General features: G+C 45.0%; 1 protein-coding gene across 3 annotated transcripts in view; it reads left to right on the top strand.

Moving 5' to 3' along the window:
* The window catches only part of LOC143767198 (uncharacterized), a 237,296-nt gene that overhangs the window by 46,570 nt on the left and 174,487 nt on the right, over positions 1-16,239 (top strand). The window contains exons 1-2 of one of the 3 annotated variants that reach the window (XM_077255326.1): positions 3,964-4,094; positions 9,597-9,700. The gene's annotated coding sequence lies outside the window, so the exon portion shown is untranslated. Of the gene's footprint in view, positions 1-3,963; positions 4,095-9,596; positions 9,701-14,903; positions 16,086-16,239 lie in introns of those variants that run through there. The other 2 variants (XM_077255325.1, XM_077255324.1) reach the window with 2 other exon arrangements.

Genomic DNA, 16,239 nt, shown 5'->3' with positions numbered 1-16,239 from the left:
TTGCTGACATGTATTGTTGTTTTCTTCCCAGTCTGGGAGTACTGGATTTAACCGGGGGGAAGTGCAGCGCCCCAGAGTCCTGGTCGTTGCAGTACTGATGCTCCGCCGCTAAGGGGAGTGATGGTACGTCTGATGGCACTGAAGGAGTTCACCTGATCAGGTATCACAGACACCAATACACTTCATAGTCTGGCCTCCAGGGGGAGCTAAGGGCGCTATGTATTAGGCCACTCCTCACAGTCTGGTAAAACTGGGGGTTAGATAGAAAGTGAGACAGAAAGCTGACTGGGTTGGAACCAGGCAACATCCTGTGGCAGAGGGTGTTGCAGGGGAAGATTCAGGGGGGTCCCTGTCAGGGGTGGGATCCTGACAGAGGCCTAGCTAACAGGAAAGAACGTTAAGGAACCGCGCCTGCACTACATCGCGGCGGTATCTCAAGAAAGGACAAGAAGCGAGGTTTATTGCGAAGAGTGAGAAATGAGATCAAAGCAAAAAGGAGATAACACCAGTAGGAGTCGTGCTGTAAGATCGAGGCAACATCCTATTGAGGCGCGTAGCCGGTGGCCAGAACGCCGAGGAAGTATTAGGCACCAAGCAATACTTCAAACAGAGGCAGGACAGTTAATTTTAGGTTGGCTGTCTCACCAAAATCACCTAAGAAGACATAGGGGGCAACTGTGGGAGAGGGGCGACGCTAGGGTCCCGGAAGAACTCCAGGCCTTCCCGTCATACGGGTGCGTCCTATCCATATCATCTGGGGGACGGAGAAGAACATCAGAATAGACATAAGTTGTGAGAAAGAACATCAGGAACAGACACAACAGTTGTGAGGACTATCCCGTGGTGCTCAGCAGGGAAGTATTACAACACACAGGCACTAGAAGGAAGGCACAGATTTCCACCTGCAAAGGGAACTCTGGAGGTGCCATCGGACCGGCCGGTCTCAGACAGCCCTGTTAACCGTACTCTGGATTGAGGACCTTGAAGCCTTCAGTAAAGAGGTAAAGAGACTGCAACTCTGTGTCCTCGTCATTTATTGCTACCTGCACCGCACACCATCATCTACACCTTTCATTGGATGCCCCTTAGCAGGGTCACGGACCGGGTCCAGCCACCATGATAACCGTAGAACTGAGACAGAGAAGCCCGGTACCGAGTACCCCGCGGCCCAGCGTCTGGGGGCGCTCCAAACTTGGCATCACGAACAGGATCTACTTAAGCCTCAAGAAGCAGGTCATGTGTGCCTTGGAATTGTGATTGAACTGTGCTTAAACTGTGATTTATTGCAAAAACTGTGCATTGCCATTGCCACCAAAAGTTACCGCCAAAACCGCCGCCATTACAGCACTAAGAGGAGCGCAGAAGAAGAAGAAGGGCGTGGAGTGGGCGTACACAAGCTGGAGAGCGCGAAAGACAATGGCCGCCCAGTCTAAGTATTCCTGCCCCTTGAGGACGTGTCCGTCAGCAGCCGAGATCCGCCTCCTGATTCTCAATGGAGGACGGAGACAAAGAAAGCAAAACCGCCAACGAAGGAGAGAGCGGGAAAAGGACGAAGAAGAAGTCAGCCACGTGGAGGACGCCATGGCTAGCCACCCGGAGCCGGAGCGCGGGGTCGGAGCAGAGGACTCCCCCAGCTTCCCGGAGGGGCACCGTAACCAGGCCTCCACCAATGATGCTGATTTCCTGCAGGCCGGCGTGGAAGAGCTCAGCGACCAACTCCTGCAGACGCCGCTGAGCACGGAGGCCGGGTGGAAGGAGACCTTCATCGGGAGCCTCACCAGACGCCTGTCGGCAGCCTCGTCTGGTCCGGAGCAAGAAAAAGGCTCCAGTGGTCCGAAGCCGGAAAGCAAGGCTCTGCCGGAAAGCGGGATGCTGCAAGCAGAGATGACAATGTCGCAGCACAAGGCCCCGCAACCAGCGTTCCAGACCCCAGTGGAGATGGAGCAGACCGGCACCAGAGGGACCGCATCTGAAGCAGGTATGAAGGACGACCCTGCCCTGACGACCGACACCACTCCAGTGACTGCTGGTGCCACAGCTGCTGACTCCGTTCCAGTGACTGATCTTGCAGCAGCCGCTACCTCTGCTGCAGCAAATGCCCCTACTCAAGCTGCGCAGACCTCCATCGCTGCGCATGATCTAACCATACATGAAAGACGGATTAACGGCGTTTGTCCAGCACTGGGTGTAACCCTGGACCTCACTTTTCCCAGGCCAAGAAGGGTTAAGTGCCAGGTGCCGCCCTGGAAGCCGTCCAACTAAAGCTCAGAACCACGAGAATGTATATAGTTAACTGTATGTCTTTTTGTGTTTCTCTGCTGCTATAACCCGACCGGGGTTATCTCTTAAAGGGATCCCTTAGTTGACCCGGGATCCCTATTTTGCCTTTTTGATTGGTTCATCACTGTTTTAAAGACTACCGAATCATGGACGGTGAATGATTCACAAACTGTTTTGTAAATAGTTTGCACCCTCTTAAGGGTGCCCTCTACTGGTTTTACAACAAAGAGAACTCTTTGCGAACAAACTGTTCCTGGGAACAGCATTGGAGTTCCTGCCTACACGGACTTGCAGCATGAGTAGCTGCACTACCTCAAAGAGACTTGGCTCCCTCTTAAAGGGAATGTTTGTTAGTTGTATTTAAGATACAATGTCACCTTGCAAGAGAATAAATAGAAATAATGTTTTACATAGAAAAGTTATATGTAGTGTTGTGAATTTGGATTTTGGGCTCCCCCGGTGGCCACTGGTGGAACTGAACTTGTGTGCATCATCCTTTCTGTTCACCTGTTCCTATCAGGATGTGGGAGTCGCTATTTAGCCTTGCTCCTCTGTCACTTCCTTGCCGGTCAACATTGTAATCAGAAGCCTTTCTGTGCATGTTCCTGCTGCTAGACAACTCCCAGCTAAGTTGGACTTTAGTCCTTGTTTGTTTTTGTATTTTGTTCCAGTTCACAGCTGTACTTTCGTTTCTGTGTCTGGAAAGCTCTTGTGATCTGAAATTGCCACTCTGATGTTATGAGTTAATACTAGAGTCTTAAAGTAATTTCAGGATGGTGTTTTGATAGGGTTTTCAGCTGACCATGAAAGTGCCCTTTCTGTCTTCCTGCTATCTAGTAAGCGGACCTCAATTTTGCTAAACCTATTTTCACACTACGTTTGTCATTTCATCTAAAATCACCGCCAATATATGTGGGGGCCTCTGTCTGCCTTTCGGGGAAATTTCTCTAGAGGTGAGCCAGGACTATGTTTTTCCTCTGCCAGGATTAGTTAGTCCTCCGGCTGGCGCTGGGCGTCTAGGGATAAAACGTAGGCAACGCTACCCGGCTACTGTTAGTTGTGCGGCAGGTTTAGTTCATGGTCAGTTTAGTTTCCATCCTTCCAAGAGCTAGTTCTTATGTTTGCTGGGCTATGTTCTCTTGCCATTGAGAACCATAACAATGTAGTTAGTTAGTTGATTATAGAAAATGTTTAATAATGTGTTAGAGAATGAGGACAGGAAAGTGAACCCGTAGGGGTTAGTGCGTGAGTCCTCCTAGGAGCCATAGAGAGATGGCTCAGTGATACTGTGCTAAGCAAAGAGGCAGTAGGCCTGGGCAGACAGACAGGCGGTCCTGCATGAGACAATCAGAGAGTAAAAATAAAATATTGCACTTAGGAAAGAAAGATGAAGAAAAGTTAATTTATATTTTTGAAGTTTTATCATAGGCCTTTAGTGGATCCAGCTTATACGTCCTTAAAGGCAATGTTAAATTATTGTTCAGAATTTGCACTCAGTAGAATACCCGGCTGGGTAATAGAAGTTATTTATAGACTGTTATTTAAAAATAATAAACCATGTTTGTAACGTTCAAGAGTCCTCACCTCCCATAAAGGGAAGCATTGTTACTTTCACTTGTTATTTGTTTACTGCATTTCAAAATTTGTATGTCCTTTGCTGACATGTATTGTTGTTTTCTTCCCAGTCCGGGAGTACTGGATTTAACCGGGGGGGAGTGCAGCGCCCCAGAGTCCTGGTCGTTGCAGTACTGATGCTCCGCCACTAAGGGGAGTGATGGTACATCTGATGGCACTGAAGGAGTTCACCTGACCAGGTATCACAGACACCAATACACTTCATAGTCTGGACTCCAGGGGGAGCTAAGGGCGCTATGTATTAGGCCACTCCTCACAGTCTGGTAAAACTGGGGGTTAGATAGAAAGTGAGACAGAAAGCTGACTGGGTTGGAACCAGGCAACATCCTGTGGCAGAGGGTGTTGCAGGGGAAGATTCAGGGGGGTCCCTGTCAGGGGTGGGATCCTGACAGAGGCCTAGCTAACAGGAAAGTACGTTAAGGAACCGCGCCTGCACTACATCGCGGCGGTATCTCAAGAAAGGACAAGAAGCGAGGTTTATTGCGAAGAGTGAGAAACGAGATCAAAGCAAAAAGGAGATAACACCAGTAGGAGTCGTGCTGTAAGATCGAGGCAACATCCTATTGAGGCGCGTAGCCGGTGGCCAGAACGCCAAGGAAGTATAAGGCTCCAAGCAATACTTTAAACAGAGGCAGAACAGTTAATTTTAGGTTGGCTGTTGTGAATTCCGTTATCGGACTCCCTCCTGTGGTCATGAATGGTACTTTGGTTAGTTCTGCTCTTGGACTCCCTCTGGTGGCTTTGAGCGGAAATGCTGGTCACTGAGATTGGCCTTGTCAGCTGCTCTTGTTTATTGCTATGCTAGCTTCCCTATTTAACTCCACTCGGATCGTTACTTCCTGCTGGTCTCGTGCCAGTGGGTTGCTTTTGCCCTTGCCAGTCCCGAAAAGGCCTTGGAAGCATGTTTCCATGGATTTTATTTCAGATCTTCCTGTCTCTCAGAGGATGTCTGTCATCTGGGTGGTTTGTGATCGCTTTTCTAAGATGGTCCATTTGGTACCCTTGCCTAAATTACCTTCCTCCTCTGATTTGGTGCCATTATTTTTTCAATATGTGGTTCGTTTGCATGGCATTCCGGAGAACATTGTGTCGGACAGAGGTTCCCAGTTTGTCTCTAGGTTTTAGCAGTCCTTTTGTGCTAAGATGGGCATTGATTTGTCTTTTTCTTCGGCTTTCCATCCTCAAACAAATGGCCAAACCGAACGAACCAACCAGACTTTGGAAACCTATCTGAGATGCTTTGTTTCTGCTGATCAGGATGATTGGGTGACCTTGCCATTGGCTGAGTTCACCCTTAATAATCGGGCTAGTTCGGCTACTTTGGTTTCGCCTTTTTTTGCAATTCTGGTTTTCATCCTCGTTTTTCTTCGGGGCAGGTTGAGCCTTCTGACTGTCCTGGTGTGGATTCTGTGGTGGACAGGTTGCAGCAAATTTGGACTCACGTAGTGGACAATCTGACGTTGTCCCAGGAGAAGGCTCCACGTTTTGCTAACCGCCGTCGTTGTGTTGGTCCCCGACTTCGTGTTGGGGATTTGGTTTGTTTGTCTTCTCCTTATGTTCCTATGAAGGTTTCTTCTCCTAAGTTTAAGCCTCGTTTCATTGGTCCTTATAAGATTTTTGAAATTCTCAACCCTGTGTCATTTCGTTTGGTCCTTCCAGCTTCTTTTGCCATCCATAATGTGTTCCATAGGTCGTTGTTGCAGAGGTACGTGGCGCCTATGGTTCCCTCCGTTGATCCTCTTGCCCCGGTGTTGGTTGAGGGGGAGTTGGAGTATGTGGTGGAAAAAATTTTGGATTCTCGTATTTCGAGACGGAAGCTTCAGTACCTGGTTAAGTGGAAGGGCTATGGTCAGGAGGATAATTCCTGGGTTGTTGCCTCCGATGTCCACGCTGCCGATTTAGTTCGTGCCTTTCATTTGGCTCGTCCTGATCGGCCTGGGGGCCCTGGTGAGGGTTCGGTGACCCCTCCTCAAGGGGGGGTACTGTTGTGAATTCCGTTCTCGGACTCCCTCCTGTGGTCATGAATGGTACTTTGGTTAGTTCTGCTCTTGGACTCCCTCTGGTGGCTTTGAGCGGAACTGCTGGTCACTGAGGTTGGCCTTGTCAGCTGCTCTCGTTTATTGCTATGCTAGCTTCCCTATTTAACTCCACTCAGATCGTTACTTCATGCCAGCTGTCAATGGTTCAGTATTGGTTCAGATCTCTCTTGGACTTCTCTGAGGACCTGTCTACTCCAGCAGAAGCTAAGTCTTTGCTAGTTCATTTTTTGTTACTGCTTCCTGAATATATTTCTTAGTACTGCTATTTCTAGTCCAGCTTGCTATCATGATATTCCCTTGCTAGCTGGAAGCTCTGGGATGCAGAGTGGCACCTCCACACCGTGAGTCGGTGTGGGGAGTCTTTTTGCTTACTCTGCGTGGTTTTTTGTAGTCTTTTGTGCTGACCGCACAGTTCCCTTTTCTATCCTCTGACTAAATTAGTGAAGTCTGGCCTCCTTTGCTAAAACCTGTTTCATTCCTGTGTTTGTGACTTTCCTCTTAACTCACAGTCAATATATGTGGGGGGCTGCCTTTACCTTTGGGGAATTTCTCTGAGGCAAGGTTAGGCTTCTATTTCTATCTTTAGGGGTAGTTAGCTCTTAGGCTGTGAAGAGGCGTCTAGGGAGAGTTAGGTACGCTCCACGGCTATTTCTAGTGTGTGTGATAGGAGTAGTGTTTGCGGTCAGCAGAGTTCCCACTTTCCCAGAGCTTGCTCCGATTTCCAGTTTACTCATCAGGTCATTCCGGGTGCTCCTAACCACCAGGTCCATAACAGTACAGCTGGCCATCAAAGTGTTAATGCATCTCAAAAGAGGGATAAGAGAAGTTCTGAACCCATTTTTTTTTCTTTGCAGTGTGTTTTGTCTCTCTTTTCCCCTTAATCTCTGGGTTGTTCAGGACTCAGGTGTAGATATGGATATTCAAGGTCTGTCCTCTTGTGTGGATCATCTCACTGCAAGAGTACAAAGCATTCAAGATTATGTAGTTCAGAATCCGATGTTAGAGCCTAGAATTCCAATTCCTGATTTGTTTTCTGGGGATAGATCTAAGTTTCTGAATTTCAAAAATAATTGTAAACTGTTTCTTGTTTTGAAACCCCGCTCCTCTGGTGACCCCATTCAGCAAGTAAAAATTATTATTTCTTTGTTGCGTGGCGACCCTCAAGACTGGGCATTCTCCCTTGCGCCGGGAGATCCTGCATTGCTTAATGTAGATGCGTTTTTTCTGGCGCTTGGATTGCTTTATGACGAACCGAATTCAGTGGATCAGGCAGAGAAAATCTTGCTAGCTTTGTGTCAGGGTCAGGATGAAGCGGAGATATATTGTCAGAAGTTTAGAAAATGGTCTGTGCTTACTCAATAGAATGAGTGTGCCCTGGCAGCAATTTTTAGAAAGGGTCTTTCTGAAGCCCTTAAGGATGTTATGGTGGGATTCCCCACGCCTGCTGGTCTGAATGAATCAATGTCCTTGGCCATCCAAATTGATCGGCGCTTGCGTGAGCGCAAAATTGTGCACCATTTGGCGGTGTCCTCTGAGCAGAGGCCTGAGCTTATGCAATGTGATAGAACTTTGACCAGAACTGAACGGCAAGAACACAGACGTCAGAATAGGCTGTGTTTTTACTGTGGTAACCCCACTCATGCTATCTCTGATTGTCCTAAGCGCACTAAGCGGTTCGCTAGGTCTGTCACCATTGGTACTGTACAGCCTAAATTTCTTTTGTCTGTTACTCTGATTTGCTCTTTGTCATCCTACTCGGTTATGGAATTTGTGGATTCAGGCGCTGCCCTGAATTTGATGGACTTGGAGTTTGCCAGGCGCTGTGGTTTTTTCTTGGAGCCTTTGCAGTATCCTATTCCATTAAGGGGAATTGATGCCACGCCGTTGGCCAAGAATAAACCTCAGTACTGGACTCAGTTGACCATGTGCATGGCTCCTGCACATCAGGGGAAGATATTCGCTTTTTGGTGTTGCATAATTTGCATGATGTGGTCGTGTTGGGTTTGCCTTGGCTACAGGTTCATAATCCAGTATTGGATTGGAAATCAATGTCTGTGTCTAGTTGGGGTTGTCAAGGGGTACATGGCGATGTTCCGTTGGTGTCAATTTCTGCTTCCACTCCTTCTGAAGTCCCTGAGTTTCTGTCGGATTACCAGGATGTATTTGATGAGCCCAAATCCAGTGTCCAGTGATTCCTGGTAGTAAGTTTCCTAAGGGCCGACTTTTCAATTTATCTGTGCCAGAGCACGCCGCTATGCGGAGTTATATAAAGAAAGAAAAGCCCAATCACCTTCCCTACAGATCACCAGACAGTAACCAAAGCAAGGAGTTAAATTAAAATTACTTTTATTGTACATACACAGCAACAACAATATTAAATTTAACAATTTACATCAATAAATTATATATAAAATCAATGAATCTGTACGTATCTCAGGACAATATATGATATAACGGCTACCCCACTATTGCATACTTGGTCCCTACCAGGGACACACTATATTGATCTCATTGCTCCTTTCTTAAAAAATATTAAATCCAAAGTGCAAGAGTGCTAAACAATTTGTATATATCATCAAATAAATAAAGAACTGTGCAATGTGCTAAGGCCACAGATACTCAAATACTCAAATATAAAGTGCAACAGTGCTAATGAGCTATATGTGTCTCCAAATAGCATACAAAAAGTGCAATGTGCTCAGACTGCATTTAGCAGCCAGCTTCCGTGCTTAGAAAACCACTGTGCAAAAACGCTGGACGGGACCATAAATATCATATATACTGGTATATACCTTGGGGTCAGCCGGCCGTGTCCTGAGATAACGCACCCCGACGTGCGTTTCGGATTATTTCCTTCGTCAGGGGGTAGTACATTTTGGTCCACAGATTATTTTATACTAACCGTCCACCTATCCCTGTCACCACTGGCGTGTCTGGCGCATGCGCAGTCAGGAGGACCCGGAAGTCTCGCGATCCCGCCCCACGTGACCTGACGCACGGGACTAGGTCCCGACGTTGCCAAGGCCACCATGACGCCGAATCACAGACCTCAGATCGCAGACCGCGCATGCGCACCACCAGGAGCGAAGTATAGGAGGACTTCACACAAACAGTGGCTTTATAACACAGAACCTATTATTGCGTCTTCCAGGTAATGAAATATCATGTCGGATGCTAGCTAGCAACTAACAGATCCTCACCTAATCATATACCTCACCTATATGTCTACCCAATCCATATATACCAGAATAAAAGGACTAACGGGCTATAATCCTTACAATATATATTTACAATAATAACCCAAACAATGCATTATATATTATTCATATACTATACACCCTTAACATTACCACTATCTGGGCAAACCCATATAAAGTAAAACATATATAGACATTCTAACAGACATTATATGGTATATAAACATACTTTTTACAGGATCCCCATGCATTATAGATATTATATGGTTACAAGAACCTTACATCAAGCTACACATATATTCATATTTAAATTCAACAGTGATCAATATGGGGACACTAGGCATATCAAACCTTACATATAATTAACCCTATATATATATATGGATATCAGTCCTGGAATACTCTGAACCTTCATTCTATTTTCTTATTTCTTTTTTATTTTCAGAGACGGACGCTCTACGACCGGACCCACACCACAAAAAGGGGGCTCCAACCTCGGTCCAGACACATCCACTTCATTAGAGCACTCATATCCACCCCGGACATCAGGTATGTGTGAATCTAAAATGGTAAAATCAATTAAAACACTGACCAATTACGATAAAAATATATAAAATGGTTTACAAGAACCCTAAACTTATAAAAATGGGGCAAAGCTTACATTTTCGTTCAAACCCCTTGGTGAAATAGTATTTAAAACCCATATCCATCTCGTTTCCATTTTTGCCAATGGTATAGTGATTGGTCCACCACGTTCACCAGACTTGAGGGTATCAATACCAATCACCTTAAAACCCGAGGCATCACTATTGTGGTGAAGCCTAAAGTGCTTAGGAATTGTCTTCAAAACTGAAATATCTTGTACTTCCTTTGAGGCTTCCATTCCAAGCACATGTTCTCGGACCCTTACCTTGAGCTGTCTTGTGGTCATGCCCACATAAATAAGGGAACATGGGCATGTGGCATAGTAAATCACTGCCTTTGTTGTGCATGTTATGCTGTGCCTAATTTGAAAGGTGTTGGTACCATCTGAATTACAAAACGTATGTTCCCTCACTATGTTCGGGCACGCCACACATTTCCCACAAGGTCTACAGCCCAAGGTACGTTTAGATTTGTCCAAGAACGAAGGAGGAACTGACTCATGTATATAATGACTTTTTACTAGGCAATCTCTCAGATTCCTTGACCTCCTGTATGCAATACTTGGCTTTTCACCAACATATTTTGACAAGATCAGATCCGCTTTTAAAATTCCCCATGACTTGTTAAGTTGGGATCTCACCATCTCACTTTGCCCATGATATCGTGTTATATATCTAACAACCTGGTTTGTTTTGCTTGGTTTACTTCCATAAAGTGCTTGGTGCCTAGAAATATTTTTTGCCCGTTTATAGCCTTTTTTTACTGATCGGTGACTATATCCCCTTTCAAAAAATCTCTCCTTCAATTCAGAGGCCTGTCTTTCAAATTCAGTGTCTTCTGAGCAAATTCTCCGCAAACGCAAGAATTGACCAGTAGGAATGGAGTTGATCATTGTAGGGGGATGTGATGATGTTGCATGTAGTAATGAATTTACCGCTGTGGTCTTCCGAAAGACCTTAGTATGTAGGCAATTATCATCATTCCTATGTATACTCACATCTAAAAACTCCATTATATTTCTATCATATTTGTATGTTAGTCGTAAATTGCGGGAGTTCTGATTTAGCTCCAACATGAACTCCTGGAGAGACTCTACTGAACCCTGCCAGATAAGGAATATGTCGTCAATGAATCGCACCCACATTGGGATGCGATCCATTGACGACCCAGACCCTGACATGAAGAGGTCCCTCTCCCACAGCCCCAAGAATAAATTTGCATACGTAGGCGCGAAAGCCGCGCCCATTGCTGTGCCTTGGAGCTGCAGGTAGAGGGACCCCTTAAATAGAAAAAAATTCCTTGTCAATGAGAACTCCAACAGCTGAATTGTGAATCTTCTCATTGATTCGGGCAAAAAAGATGACTCCAAAAAATATTTGGCAGCCTGAATTTCATCATTGTGTTGAATATTTGTATATAGGCTTTCAACATCACAAGACACTAATAAGGTATCCTCACCAATATATAAACCATCCACTTTTTTAAAAAACTCATTAGTGTCCTTTATAAACGACGGTAGCTCTTCAACCAATGGTTTCAATTTTGCATCCACAAATTTATTGATTTTTTCTAAATAATTACCACACCCTGAAATTATTGGTCTCCCAGGCGGGTTAACCTGATCTTTATGTACCTTTGGTAATAAATACAGGGTTGGTATTGTGGGTTCCATTACCTGAAGAGCTAAATATAAATCCTTCGAGATGACTTTCTCCTCATGAGCTTCCCGAAGTATGCATGAGAGTTCACCCTGAAATTTTATCAGTGGGTTGAACGTCATTTTCTTATAACATACTTTGTCTCTTAGTTGGCGAAGGGCTTCATTTTCATATAAATTTTTGGGCCACACTACCACGTTCCCACCCTTGTCAGCTGGCTTAAATATCACATCCTTTAAATTTTGTAAATTCCGCAAAGCCACTTTTTCCCCCATTTTTAAATTATCACATTGAGGGAACTTTGGAATCTCATCAAATGCCTTGCTGACTGTTTTCACAAACACATCAATTGTAGAACAAGCTGACAAGGGTGGGAATTTACGTGATTTTGGACGAATGGATGTCGGGATCTTACCTCCTATTGGTTCATCATGTTCCTGGGCCAGCTAATTCAGGGTTGCTAGTGCCTCCTGTTCCGCCTCTGTGGGGAACAATCGCAGTGTATCTTCATTATGAAAGTGTCTCTTAAACATAAGTTTTCTTGCAAATAAATGCAAGTCCTTTACCGCCTCAAATTTATTAAATTTAGCAGTTGGACAAAACATTAAACCTCTCTGAAGCACATCAATTTCATTCCTAGACAATACATGGATTAGATTAATCCATGGATAAATTAATACATGGATAGATTAATCACCTTCAGATTACTCCCAAATTTCTCCGGAGATTGTCCATAATTCCGTTTTACTGGTGCATAGCGCGGCTCACGTTTGCGCTTTGGAGTTGAGGCCATTGTTGTAAGCCCAGAGGCGGAAGAGGAGGCACCAGACACATCACCCACAGCCGCACTGGAGGAGGCAGAGAAGTTCCGATTCCGAACATCACCATTAACATTATCCTTCCGCCATCTATAAATTCTTCCATGGGAAAAGTCTTTCTGGTCTCTTACTAATTTATTTGTTTGGTTTACTCGAATTTCCTTAATCCATTGGTCCATTTCCTTCTCCAGCTGACCATTTATGGAGGAGAACTGATCACTCGGTAAACAGGACTTGGCTTTTATAAACATTTCATCTACTAATTTATCAACCTCTAATAGGTTTTTGGAATGGTATTTTATCAACAATTCCATAAGTTGTTTAGATGCTATATTGCATATTTCTTCCCAACTTTTAATGAATTCTTCATCATTCACAGGGAATGCAGGGGTAACATGTATCCTTAAACCCCTTGGGATCAAATGGTGCTGGATATAATTTTCTAAAAATGCCCTGTTCCACCACGAACGGGTTCTCTTATAAGCTAAGTTTTTAATATTTTTAAAAATCTCATCATATTGTAAACCACCAATTATTGTAGTTGCCACATCACTATTTGAGAAGACCTCATTAATCTGTCCTTGCCAGGAAAGCTCCCTGGTTTTGAAATCCATATTGAAAGTAAAAGGGAAACACCTGTGCGAAACACAGCAATTGATATATAATATTAGAACACAGCAGTACCACAGATACAGAAAATACAATCATATATCTATACTATTCCCAAATACCATAGTTCACCAGTTCTTGGTACTCTGTGTAAATTGGTGACAGCCGCCACCTAGTGGAAAGAAAAGCCCAATCACCTTCCCTACAGATCACCAGACAGTAACCAAAGCAAGGAGTTAAATTAAAATTACTTTTATCGTACATACACAGCAACAACAATATTAAATTTAACAATTTACATCAATAAAATATATATAAAATCAATGAATCTGTACGTATCTCAGGACAATATATGATATAACGGCTACCCCACTATTGCATACTTGGTCCCTACCAGGGACACACTATATTGATCTCATTGCTCCTTTCTTAAAAAATATTAAATCCAAAGTGCAAGAGTGCTAAACAATTTGTATATATCATCAAATAAATAAAGAACTGTGCAATGTGCTAAGGCCACAGATACTCAAATACTCAAATATAAAGTGCAACAGTACTAATGAGCTATATGTGTCTCCAAATAGCATAAAAAAAGTGCAATGTGCTCAGACTGCATTTAGCAGCCAGCTTCCGTGCTTAGAAAACCACTGTGCAAAAACGCTGGAAAGGACCATAAATATCATATATACTGGTATATACCTTGGGGTCAGCCGGCCGTGTCCTGAGATAACTCACCCCGACGCGCGTTTCGGATTATTTCCTTCGTCAGGGGGTAGTACATTTTGGTCCACAGATTATTTTATACTAACCGTCCACCTATCCCTGTCACCACTGGTGTGTCCGGCGCATGCGCAGTCAGGAGGACCCAGAAGTCCCGCGATCCCGCCCCACGTGACCGGACGCACGGCACTAGGTCCCGACATTGCCAAGGCCACCATGACGCCGAATCACAGACCTCGGATCGCAGACCGCGCATGCGCACCACCAGGAGCGAAGTGTAGGAGGACTTCACACAAACAGTGGCTCTATAACACAGAACCTATTATTGCGTCTTCCAGGTAATGAAATATCATGTCGGATGCTAGCTAGCAACTAACAGATCCTCACCTAATCATATACCTCACCTATATGTCTACCCAATCCATATATACCAGAATAAAAGGACTAACGGGCTATAATCCTTACAATATATATTTACAATAATAACCCAAACAATGCATTATATATTATTCATATACTATACACCCTTAACATTACCACTATCTGGGCAAACCCATATAAAGTAAAACATATATAGACATTCTAACAGACATTATATGGTATATAAACATGGGAAAAGAAGGGAAGGTTGGGACCGCGCATGAGGGAATGTAATACCAACAGAAATGATAGTGTACCATGCCACAATGTAAAACTATCAAGAAAAGCCCCTACTAAAAAACGCACTGCTATGTGCAGAAAAAACAGCTCCAATGAAAATAAAGCTCCAATAAAACTAAATCAGCGCTCGAACAGACTAAGCAGGGATGTAGTGAACACTGGTACATGAATTATAATAACGCCAGAAATCCACCAAAATTAATGGTGAACATACCTGAGAATGCCACCGATCATATGGAGAGGCTGTAGATGTGCCGATGGATGTAATAGTATGACCGGCCAGGATCCAGGCACCAAGATGTCAGGTGCAAGGAAATGGAGAGTCCGGCGTCAGGGCAATGGCTGGGGTGATAAGTCAGCAGGTGTAGCAGCGCAGATGCTGTGCAGCGGCTGCGTAGAGCCAGGGAAAGCTCCGGCCGGTAGCGTCCCTGGATACGAGCACAAGGAGAATGGCCGACAGGGAACTGAGCGTGTGACGTCACCGCTGATGAGACTACGGAGCGGCGCTAGGGACAAGGTTCTAACCAACGCGTTTCGAAGGAACAGCGTCCTTCTTCGTCAGGGTTCTGGGATGCAGAGTGGCACCTCCACACCGTGAGTCGGTGTGGGGAGTCTTTTTGCTTACTCTGCGTGGTTTTTTGTAGTCTTTTGTGCTGACCGCACAGTTCCCTTTTCTATCCTCTGACTAAATTAGTGAAGTCTGGCCTCCTTTGCTAAAACCTGTTTCATTCCTGTGTTTGTGACTTTCCTCTTAACTCACAGTCAATATATGTGGGGGGCTGCCTTTACCTTTGGGGAATTTCTCTGAGGCAAGGTTAGGCTTCTATTTCTATCTTTAGGGGTAGTTAGCTCTTAGGCTGTGAAGAGGCGTCTAGGGAGAGTTAGGTACGCTCCACGGCTATTTCTAGTGTGTGTGATAGGAGTAGTGTTTGCGGTCAGCAGAGTTCCCACTTTCCCAGTGCTTGTTCCGATTTCCAGTTTACTCATCAGGTCATTCCGGGTGCTCCTAACCACCAGGTCCACAACAGTTGGCTGTCTCACCAAAATCACCTAAGAAGACATAGGGGGCAACTGTGGGAGAGGGGCGACGCTAGGGTCCCGGAAAAACTCCAGGCCTTCCCGTCATACGGGTGCGTCCTATCCATATCATCTGGGGGACGGAGAAGAACATCAGAATAGACATAAGTTGTGAGAAAGAACATCAGGAACAGACACAACAGTTGTGAGGACTATCCCGTGGTGCTCAGCAGGGAAGTACTACAACACACAGGCGCTAGAAGGAAGGCACAGATTTCCACCTGCAAAGGGAACTCTGGAGGTGCCATCGGACCGGCCGGTCTCAGACAGCCCTGTTAACCGTACTCTGGATTGAGGACCTTGAAGCCTTCAGTAAAGAGGTAAAGAGACTGCAACTCTGTGTCCTCGTCATTTATTGCTACCTGCACCGCACACCATCATCTACACCTTTCATTGGACGCCCCTTAGCAGGGTCACGGACCGGGTCCAGCCACCATGATAACCCTAGAACAGAGACAGAGAAGCCCGGTACCAAGTACCCCGCGGCCCTGCGTCTGGGGGCGCTCCACATGCACTTGAATCACGTAAGGCTTTTCATGTTTTACTATGGCTTGCTATGCCTGAATAAAAATGTTTTCATTTTTTCATCAGTGGTGTGCCGCTATCCTCTCAATTTTTCCTGTTTGGCTGTACTCACTAGCCTTGCGAGCACCCACCTGCTTTCTGATTTGGCTCTACCCATTTGATGTTGCATGTGGATCCCGTTGAAGCTCCCAGACCTCCTTCTCCTGCATACTTCGTGAAGTGGTGAGCTCTGTGACTATTTGAAGCATTTTTTCACATTGCAATTTGCAACTGATTTTTACATTTGTGACTATAATTATTTTCAAACTTTTTTGTGAGCCTTTTATTTATGCACTTGGTTTGGGTACATTCCGCAATTTTGCCCAGACTTATTCCT

The sequence above is a fragment of the Ranitomeya variabilis genome, chromosome 4 (assembly GCF_051348905.1).
Source record: "Ranitomeya variabilis isolate aRanVar5 chromosome 4, aRanVar5.hap1, whole genome shotgun sequence".
Taxonomy (NCBI): Eukaryota; Metazoa; Chordata; class Amphibia; order Anura; family Dendrobatidae; genus Ranitomeya; species Ranitomeya variabilis.
This window is presented reverse-complemented; position numbering and strand designations above follow the sequence as displayed.